Raw genomic sequence first — 11,312 nt, 5'->3', positions numbered from 1 at the left:
GCTGAGTTGATTTGTCCATATGTTTTGAATCATTATCCCATTTAAAGACCCCCCCAATAAAGATTCAATTTCAGATTTTTGGTAGAGGCTTCCTGTTTTTTATTTAAAATTTCCTGATATGTAAAAGATGATATCCTGCACTCCAGCAAAACTCCAATAGCCTTTGGAAGAGAACAAGGGCCACAGCACTACAGATTCTCCACCATACTTAACAGTGGGCATGAGGTACTTTTCCACATATTCATCTTTTGTGTCACGTCAAACATTTTTTAACATGGAATTTTCTCCTATCGGATAAATGTTCTCATTACCATTAAAAGATGAGATCATGCAGCTTCAATAAAATTATTATTTATTTTCGGGATTGGGGAGTGCAAATACAATTCTCTGTGTCTACCATAAAAAAAAAAAAAACATGTTATAAACAATGAAATGCTAACATAATAAAATAATTAATATTTTGTATGCAATGTGGTGTATTTAGTAAAAAGGCTGCCACAAAGCAAACCAAAGTGTAAATCATTTAACAAATGGAATGGATGTTTTTATCTTCTTAACACTGAATAGAGTTTGCTTTTTTTAATGCAGGAGGAAAGATGGCTGTTGATGGCTTCTTTATTTATCCCTGTATTTAATTAAAAGCGGAACAAAGAAACAACAATCAAGTACTGAGAAATGAAAATGAAAAAGGTATTGTTTTTGATAATATAACATTTTTATTTGGATTTGATGCCACAAATGCTGCATGAACATCTCACAACTAATTAAGTTAATTGGCAATAGGGCAGTAAAATAATTTAATTTTAAAAGAGCGTTACAGATGGACTGATTCTTTATAAGGGAAATTACACAGATTTAATTTCCTTAATAATCTACAGTAGGAAATCTCACTGAGAGATATATCTGTAGAGCTGGAAAAATCAGTGTCATAATCAATTACCCTAGGTGTAATTTAATGAAAGTGCTCAGGATCTTTCATAAAAACAGTAATAAAATGTACTATCTCTGCCATTTAGCATAAAAAGAACCAAAAAATCTAAAAGAGTTGTTTAATTCATTTTCTAAACCAAAGCTCATTTTAGATGGTGTAAGATAGAAAATGGTCCTGTAGACTGATCCTACTGATCCTGTGGGCTAAAGAGAAAAAGAAACCTTTACCTTTAAGCTCAAAAGCAGTGCCTTGTAATGATAAAGGACTGTGACTCTCACATTTTGGAACAAATACCACCCAGGATAAAAAGGTTTTAAAGAATTACCACACTTACAGGGATTTTAAAATCATAATACTAAACATGAACGTTTGAGTTCAACATTCAAGATGGCTGCCACATGCTTGAAACATAGTGAGATGCAATAATAAACCATTTATTTAAACCTCTGACAGTTTGTGTCTGATAAAATCTTTCAGATGTGTTTAAATACTATTAGCTTGTATTGCAAGAAGTTAGCTTATCCTTGAACACAACAGTTAGTAGTGAAAAAGGTTTTCTGACAAGTAGCTGGAGCATGGTTAAGTTGGAGTTTTATGACATTCCCATTTAGATCCAGTTTCTTTGTTTTCAGGGAGTTCTGGTCAAGATGGTGGCAGAAAAACAGAAATTAAAACACTTTCAAGCAAATGCACCATCAGAAAATTTAAAAGCAGAAAAAGACTGAAACAAAGTAATTTCAAAAGTTATTAACGAAATAATATGAGGCATTTTAATGTGAACATTTAATGTAATTTCAATGATCTGTTTGCTTGTGTAACTCATCTTTTTGGCTGTTTCTACTTTTTGGCTCTAAATACAGCTGAATTCCCATAACAGTATTGCATATCAGCATCTGGTTTTAACGCTGTTGGATGTCATGTTTTGGTTTCATAAAAATGATGCTACCCATAGCTTAATATTTTGTTGCACAACTTTTTGAGGCAATTACTGCAATCAAATGATTCCTATAACTGTCAATGAGACTTCTGCACCTCTCAGCAGGTATTTTGGCCCACTCCTCATGAGCAAACTGCTCCAGTTGTCTCAGGTTTGAAGGATGCCTTTTCAAGACGGCATGTTTCAGCTGCTTCCAAAGATGCTCAATAGGATTTAGGTCAGAGCTCATAGAAGGCCACTTCAGAATAGTCCAATGTTTTCCTCTTAGCCATTCTTGGGTGTTTTTAGATGTGTGTTTTGGGTCATTATCCTGTTGCAAGACCCATGACCTGCGACTGAGACCAATCTTTCTAACACTGGGCAGCACATTTCTCTCTAGAGTCCCTTGATAGTCTTGAGATTTCATTATACCCTGCACAGATTCAAGACACCCTGTGCCAGATGTAGCAAAGCAGCCCCAGAACATAACAAAGCCTCCTCCATGTTTCACAGTAGGAACAATGTTCTTTTCTTCATATGCTTCAATTTTCCATCTGTGAACATAGAGCTGATGTGCCTTGCCAAAAAGTTCAATTTTTGTCTCATCTGTCCATAGGACATTCTCCTAGAAGCTTCGTGGGTTGTCAACATGTAGTTTGGCAAATTCCAGTCTGGCTTTTTTATGATTTGTTTTCAACAATGGTCTCCTTGGTCGTCTCCCATTAAGTCCACTTTGCCTCAAACAACGTTGAATGGTGTGATCTGACACTGATGTTCCTTGAGCTTGAAGTTCACCTTTAATCTCTTTAGAAGTTTTTCTGGGCTCTTTTGTTACTGTTCGTATTATCCGTCTCTTTGTTTTGTCATTAATTTTCCTCCTGCGGCCACGTCCAGGGAGGTTGGCTACAGTCCCATGGATCGTAAATGTCTGACTAATATGCGCAACTGTAGTCACAGGAACATCAAGCTGCTTGGAGGTGATCTTATGACCTTTACCTTTAACATGCTTGTCTATAATTTTCTTTCTAATCTCGTGAGACAACTGATTCCTTGGCTTCCTCTGGTCCATGTTGAGTGTGGTACACACCATGTCACCAAACAGTACAGTGACTACCTGTAGCCCTATATATAGGCCCACTGACTGATTACAAGAATGTAGACACCTCTGATGCTAATTAATGGACACACCTTGGTTTAACATGTCCCTTTGGCCACATTATTTTCAGGGGTACCATCATTTATGTCCAGCCCTGTTTCATGAGTTTATTTTTTTAAATAATTCTGTTGAAGCATGTTTGAAAAACAATGTCTGACTTTCATTTCAATCTGAAAAGACTCACAAAGAGAGGGATGGCAATTAGAAAAGTTTTAATGATGAGAAATTTCATGGTTATTTATTTGGCGCTCGGACCTGGGAGGAAGACATGAATGCTGAGAATGACATGAGCTAAGATGAACATTTGTAAGGCTTAGATTTAAATATGTCTTCCCCCTGATCCAACACTGGTGGTGGATTGGCGGCCAGGGAGCGAGGAAGCCGGGAGGAGATGGGAAGGAAGATGGTGGAGGTGGGGTGGAGGAGAGATGAGTTCAGCTGACAAGCGAAGATGAACACGGTAGTAGCTCCTTTAAAAGCAAGGTGTCGGAAGGTGATTGGATGGAGAATCAGACGGACAGGATGCTGATTGGAAGGCCGGGAGATGCACCGAAGAGTCACTGGAAGGTGGAGGCGGTGAAGGTGAGTCTTTCATTCTGAATTTTTGTCAAAACTCCATTTGTTCATTTTCACAGAATTTTTATTCATTATTACCTTTGTCAGATTCAAGTTATTTCTGTGACCATTGTGGGTTTTTCTTTTATTAACCGAGGGGTACCAACAATTTTGTCCACTTGTGTACATACGATAATAACGGTCCCACGTTGCCTTTCCACACATATGGCACTGTAGCATACATAATTACACAGATGTACTACTTATACAGAATAAGCACAACTATGCATGAAATGACCCAACAACAATGTTGCTTAATCCCACGGTAAGCTATCTAGATGCTTGAATCATGCCAGAAACGTCAAACTAATGCATGAACTTACTTCCTGGTTAATTTGGCTAACTATCTCACCATTGGGGGGCATCCACAGAGCAATGGAATTGCATTCCCAAGCAGTTGATCCTTTAATACTAAAAACATTTTGAGGTAATGACATCACAACAAAAGTAAGGTACTCAGCCCTGATGCGGTTAAACACTGAATACCAAACAGCTGATCTCAATACACACATATACCCACACAAAGGTAATCTACATTTACACGTTAAAATACTTAAAAAATATGACAAGACTTGATGTTTGATAAACTCTCTTTAGTTCCAACCTGCTTAAACCCATGTAACAATAGTTTTTTTGTGGTATACATGACAAGATGGGAAACAGTGTAACAGCAGCTTCAGGTGTCTATTTCCTTTGTAAATTGTTGTTTCCCAAATATCTTTTAAATATAAAGGCAAACCAAGTATCCCTAATAAAACTTGTACCACTGCTAGAGAAAGCTGGATCCAGGATGTTGGCATGGATCAGCATGAGATGGGTACCTTGGACACCGTACAACTTCCACATTCTTTATTACAGCAATGTTAAAGTTGTAAATGGCAAAAAACTGCTAAGCAACTGAAGGTTTTAATAGGGTGAAATGAGAAAAACATGTTGCCTTCAAACTAACTCTAAGCTTTTTATTTCCAAAATACTTGAAAGATTTTGTTGTACGACTTTCCCTCATCCTCATCCAACAGGACCTCCCGTCAGTACCCATTCTCTCTATTTGGCTTGTCCCTATCCTTTTCACCCAGATGAACGGTCTCCTTCTATCTCATTGGCTCTCCTTCACCCAAATTTAACCCTACCCTCAGTCCATTCTTTACCACACTTACTGCTTCACACATTACTCTGTCTACCCTGTTAATAACTCCTTATATTTATCCTCTTTATCTGTTTCTGCCACGCGTCTTTTGCTTGTTCGCTCCATCGGTCTGTCCTCTCCTCGTACTCTCCCACTGCACAGATGCCTGGCTTGCTTTGCAACAGCTGTCTTGCCATGTGTCACCACCAAGTGTTGCCTCCACTGCAAGGCCGAGTAGGGGGAGGGTGGGATAGAGGGGCAGTGAGAGTGGATTAGTCATAAATATTCATGTTCTCTCGGATCTGCAACCAAACAGAAAATGGCAACCCAGAAGAGGCTCCACCCATTTAAAAAAGCCTGGTGGAGGCAGGGGGGTCGGTTTGAGGATGGCTGGAGGAACGAAAGGGGAGGGAGGGAGGGAGGGATGTAAAGATAGACTGAGAGGAAAGAAAAAGGTACAGGAAATGAAGGCAGATGGACAGAGAGAAGAGATACCAAATTGAATGGTAGGGATTTATAAAATTATACCCCTACAGAGGTGTGAAAGAGGTTAATCAGTAAAATGGGGCCATGAGAAGGAGATATTGGGAGTTTAGGTAATGACATTAGAACATTTTGTATTTGGAAAACCACTTACAGAGATATCGCAGTAATAGGTCTTGCTTGCACACACTCGAGGAGGCAAGAATGAGAACAACACTCGTTCAGGCCATGACATTTTATACTTCATAAAAACTCAGGTGCACACCTCCTGGTAAGTCCTAATAGGGCTCTCTCATTGTAGCATATGTCCGGCAATTACACACCTACTTCAAATTTTTGACAGACATCTAAATATTATGAGAATAGTTCTGCCTGGACGATGTGTCAAGGGTAAACTGGAAGAACTCTGGGAGAACTCAGTTCTTGTGTGCACACACCTTAGGAGATGTTTTTTTTAGGCTGATCATTGCAGAGCATTGTGACAGAAGTAATTTTACAATTCATACAGGTTAACAAAGATTCATTAGATTCCCTTCATTTTACATAACTGCCACTGGTAGTCCATAAATAAACAGCTGAGGTAATCCTTTCCCAATCATATGTGAGCTTTTATAGCAGAGTACGATATCACAGTACCACATGATGTCTCAAACTCAGAGTCAAAACAAAACTCATTAAATGTGTCAAACATCTAGTTTTCTATAGATAAAACACTTATAAAGCTAGTTTTAGTACTGGTCTCTCTAAATGTGTTATTTTGTTGGTGTGTTTAAAATGAGAATGAGCTGTTACATGACAATGATTAAGCACTTATACAGGTCCTTCTCAAAAAATTAGCATATTGTGATAAAGTTCATTATTTTCCATAATGTCATGATGAAAATTTAACATTCATATATTTTAGATTCATTGCACACTAACTGAAATATTTCAGGTCTTTTATTGTCTTAATACGGATGATTTTGGCATACAGCTCATGAAAACCCAAAATTCCTATCTCACAAAATTAGCATATCATTAAAAGGCTCTCTAAACGAGCTATGAACCTAATCATCTGAATCAACGAGTTAACTCTAAACACCTGCAAAAGATTCCTGAGGCCTTTAAAACTCCCAGCCTGGTTCATCACTCCAAACCCCAATCATGGGTAAGACTGCCGACCTGACTGCTGTCCAGAAGGCCACTATTGACACCCTCAAGCAAGAGGGTAAGACACAGAAAGAAATTTCTGAACAAATAGGCTGTTCCCAGAGTGCTGTATCAAGGCACCTCAGTGGGAAGTCTGTGGGAAGGAAAAGGTGTGGCAGAAAACGCTGCACAACGAGAAGAGGTGACCGGACCCTGAGGAAGATTGTGGAGAAGGGCCGATTCCAGACCTTGGGGGACCTGCGGAAGCAGTGGACTGAGTGTGGAGTAGAAACATCCAGAGCCACCGTGCACAGGCGTGTGCAGGAAATGGGCTACAGGTGCCACATTCCCCAGTCCTGGGCTACAGAGAAGCAGCACTGGACTGTTGCTCAGTGGTCCAAAGTACTTTTTTCGGATGAAAGCAAATTCTGCATGTCATTCGGAAATCAAGGTGCCAGAGTCTGGAGGAAGACTGGGGAGAAGGAAATGCCAAAATGCCAGAAGTCCAGTGTCAAGTACCCACAGTCAGTGATGGTCTGGGGTGCCGTGTCAGCTGCTGGTGTTGGTCCACTGTGTTTTATCAAGGGCAGGGTCAATGCAGCTAGCTATCAGGAGATTTTGGAGCACTTCATGCTTCCATCTGCTGAAAAGCTTTATGGAGATTAAGATTTCATTTTTCAGCACGACCTGGCACCTGCTCACAGTGCCAAAACACCTGGTAAATGGTTTACTGACCATGGTATCACTATGCTCAATTGGCCTGCCAACTCTCCTGACCTGAACCCCATAGAGAATCTGTGGGATATTGTGAAGAGAACGTTGAGAGACTCAAGACCCAACACTCTGGATGAGCTAAAGGCCGCTATCGAAGCATCCTGGGCCTCCATAAGACCTCAACAGTGCCACAGGCTGATTGCCTCCATGCCACGCCGCATAGAAGCAGTCATTTCTGCAAAAGGATTCCCGACCAAGTATTGAGTGCATAACTGTACATGATTATTTGAAGGTTGACGTTTTTTGTATTAAAAACACTTTTCTTTTATTGGTCGGATGAAATATGCTAATTTTGTGAGATAGGAATTTTGGGTTTTCATGAGCTGTATGCCAAAATCATCCATATTAAGACAATGAAAGACCTGAAATATTTCAGTTAGTGTGCAATGAATCTAAAATATATGAATGTTAAATTTTCATCATTACATTATAGAAAATAATGAACATTATCACAATATGCTACTTTTTGAGAAGGACCTGTATATTTCAGCAAAAGGCATGAAAAGCAAAATTAACAGTTAAATTCTTCTTCCTTCACAAGTATTGGGATAAACCCATAAAGTAAATTGACAGTCAGTTTCTTTTTTATTTTGAATGATTTTTAACATGCACATGGTGGAGGAAGACTATAGCACTGGATATGTAGAATAAATCTCTGCTGTATTTAGTAAATGTTTTTAAGTTAAACATGATTAGTGTGCAGTCTGACAAGCTAATATTAGTGGGCTAATTAGCTGGGTTATTGTCCCAAGCGTGGCCCCCTTTAATTTCCATGCCATGACTTTCAAAATGGCCGACTCTATGACTTGTGGGCAAGAACCCCTTGTGAGAGGCTAGTAGCACAACAAAACAGGTTGGGGAGGGGTAAGTGCAGAGCAACTTAAAGGGTATAACAGCGTGAGAAAGATGAACTTTAATGACCACTGTGGTAATCTGAGAGTATGTAGAAAATAAGTGTCTTATATTTCTATGAACAACTTTTATTATTTAAACCTTGATCCTGTCTAGAACAAATGGAAGAACACGAGACTCCTGTTTTCTTCATTGGTAATCAGATACCTTCAGAATTCCTTTTAAAATCTTATCATTAACTTCTAGTAATTAAAGTTGGGTGATGTGACTCAGTATATCAGTGGTTTGATAACAAAGAAATGATCAGTAATTCCTCAGATTAGGTTTGAAACTGAAGGGGATTTATAATTTTAGCAACTGCCCTTTAACAAGGGAATGAGCTTCCCATTGATTTTTGTAATTCCTCTGAAAAGCAACTGAAGACTCTTTTATTAATAGATATTTTTTAGGGTTCAGACAGTCTCTTTTGCCAGCTGGTTGTATTTTATTTTATTAGCCAACTTGTAACGCAGTTTTGCTTTTTTGTGCTATAAGACGTTTTTTTACTACATGTTTGCCATCACATTCCCTTCTGGAGAGTCGTCCAGCACTGCCATCACTACTCACGTGGTTGTCTGAAACCAGACTGTTTTAATTTGTGGTTCTACGATGCTGAAATCAACCATCAAATGCTATCAGAGCGAGGCCTTCCCTCTCAGACTTTAATTATCCCATGAAGACCCGTTTCTTGAGACAACCCAATCTCATCATACAAACACACCTAATGTATTTGCTTTGCACTTTAGTAGGGGAAAACAGGGTTGGTTGCTACAAGTGTTCGTTGTCTGAGTTGCCAAATCTTGCTCCCTAGAGGGGACTGTTACAAAACGTTTGTGTGTAAAATTTCAAAATAGTTGTCACAGACTGCCTAAATTTTCATTTCAGCAGTTTGATACTTAACATTAAGGTGAGAGGACCATAATGTTACTTGATTTTCTCAGTGCTCCTTTTCTATGGACTTTACACAATATATTTATAAATAAACATTTATTACCATTTACAAGTACAAATGGAGAGTTATAGAATAGTTGTTTTTTTTCCAGCCTGCTAGCACAACTGCTAGCAAAAATCAGTGGTAGGGATGGTTGTCACATGGGTTCAGTGCATATAGTGCAAGAAGCGGGCACACCAACACTGTACAATAGAACAGCTACTGTACACGGATCAAACCTGTGACTCAGAAAGTGAGTAAATAAAATGATCGAGATTTGGGTAGGCCCCAATGGGGTTGGTTGGTGTATACCTTTTGAACAAATTTCTCTTGAGAAGTACAAAGTTACTCTATTCTGATCAGACACTCTAGGCTTCTACTAAACATTTAAATAGTAATGACTACGCATTGCTTTGATTTGGAATTTACATGAGTGTAAAAAGTGTGACAACCAACCCTGTTCTCCCCTATTAGCTTGATATAGATGATTTTTTTCTTACTATTAAAGAATAAATATAGTCTCTCAATTGTAACTTTAAAATCATCAAAAACAAATAATATAATTTAAGTCTAAAAACAGAGATGTGCTAAACCTAATATTTAGCATGGAAAGCATCTGATGATGAAGCTTGGTCAAAGTGGATCATCATCAACCACAAATATAAAACCTGTTTGCAGGATTTGCATTCAATGAGAATTCAGACAGCAGCCCATAAGATTCATATAAGAGAAAAAAATGTTTTGTCCTGTTTTAATTCTCTGTTGGTATGGTAAGATTCCAACTGTAATCCCTTTATCAAGGTACTTAGCAACCTGATTGCTATAAAAGAGCAGCAGATGTGGTTGAAATGACCATCCTCTTGTGTCAGCAATGGTTAAGTAGAAATTAATGTTTTGCACCACAATGACCAGACCTGTGAGGAAACTGCTGCTGAAAGAATATTTCTCTAGTTCATCAAGCACTTGGAGAAGAGAGGTTTGTTTGCAGTAAAGAAGGTTTCAGGACATTCAAGAAAGTGCATCAAGCACCATAATGGTCTTCTACTGAAGCATGCACAATAGACTTGTGTGACACCCATGCACAACTTGCTTGACACCGGTAGTAGGTGGGTGTGAGTGAATCTGCATACACAGTGAAGACTTTGGGAAGATGGACAGCAGCAGATAGAAACTTCTCTGAACAATACCACTGTAAATACAATGGTGTTGATCAATTTATCTACCAGAGATATGAAGCATCTGTGAAATGTGTGAAACATTTTCTAATTGTTCTTCAGTATACCTTAAAAAAATGTCCAAAAATGTCTAAACCAAAACCACAATAAGAGATCTTTCAATGTTCCATGTATGTTACTGGGATTTTGTGTTATAGACCAACACACAGACCAACAAAAGATCCATTTTTAAAGATTTTCTTTTTTAACAAATAAAAATCTGACAAGTGTGGAGTGCATTTGCAGTTAACATGCCTTTACTCTGATACCCTGAAAAACAATCCAGTGCAACCAATTTTCTTCAGAAGTCACCAAATGAGTGAATAGAGCCTACCTGTGTATAATTCAATGTCAGTATAAATACAGATGCACTCTGAAGCTTTCTTAGAGAACATTAGTGAACGAAGAGCATCATGAAGACCAAGAAACACATTAGACACGCCAGGGAGAAATGGAACATGACCCACAGAGATATGACATGGCCATTCACCTAAACTGACAGGTTTGGAAAGAATAGCATTAATCAAAGAAGCAGCCAAGAGGCCCATGTTAACTCTGGAGGAGCTGCAGATATCCACAACTCAGTTGAAATAATATGCTGATAATATGCACTCCACAAATGTGGAATTTATAGAAGAATGTGTAGAACAAAAACAAATTGGTGAATGAAAGCAATAAAAAATCTGTGTACAGTTTGCCACAAGTCATGTAGGGGACATTGCAAACATGTGGAAGAAGGTGCTCTAGTCAGATGGGAAAATAATTTAACTGTTTGGCCTGCATGCACAATGCAATGTGGCAGAAAACATAATGGTGGCAGCAGCATGCTGTGGCGATGCCTTTCTTCAGCAGGGACAGGAAACATGTAGAATGAAGAATGGGCAAAATTTTCAGTCTATCTAAATTCATGGCGCACTTTTCAGATTTGTATTTGAAAATCTGAAAATCAGGTATTTTTTTTTCTTTAACTTCACAATTACTGTAAACCCTACTTTGCTGGTCTAACACATTCAATCCACATAACAGACATTAAAGCTTGTGGTTATAATGTGACAAATGTGAAAGGGTTCAAGGAGTATGCATATTTTTGCAAAAAACTGTAGATATACCCTATTGAACAAACAGTTTGACCACTGTAATAAATCCT

This window comes from Girardinichthys multiradiatus, chromosome X (genome assembly GCF_021462225.1).
Source record: "Girardinichthys multiradiatus isolate DD_20200921_A chromosome X, DD_fGirMul_XY1, whole genome shotgun sequence".
Classification (NCBI taxonomy): Eukaryota; Metazoa; Chordata; class Actinopteri; order Cyprinodontiformes; family Goodeidae; genus Girardinichthys; species Girardinichthys multiradiatus.
This window is presented reverse-complemented; position numbering follows the sequence as displayed.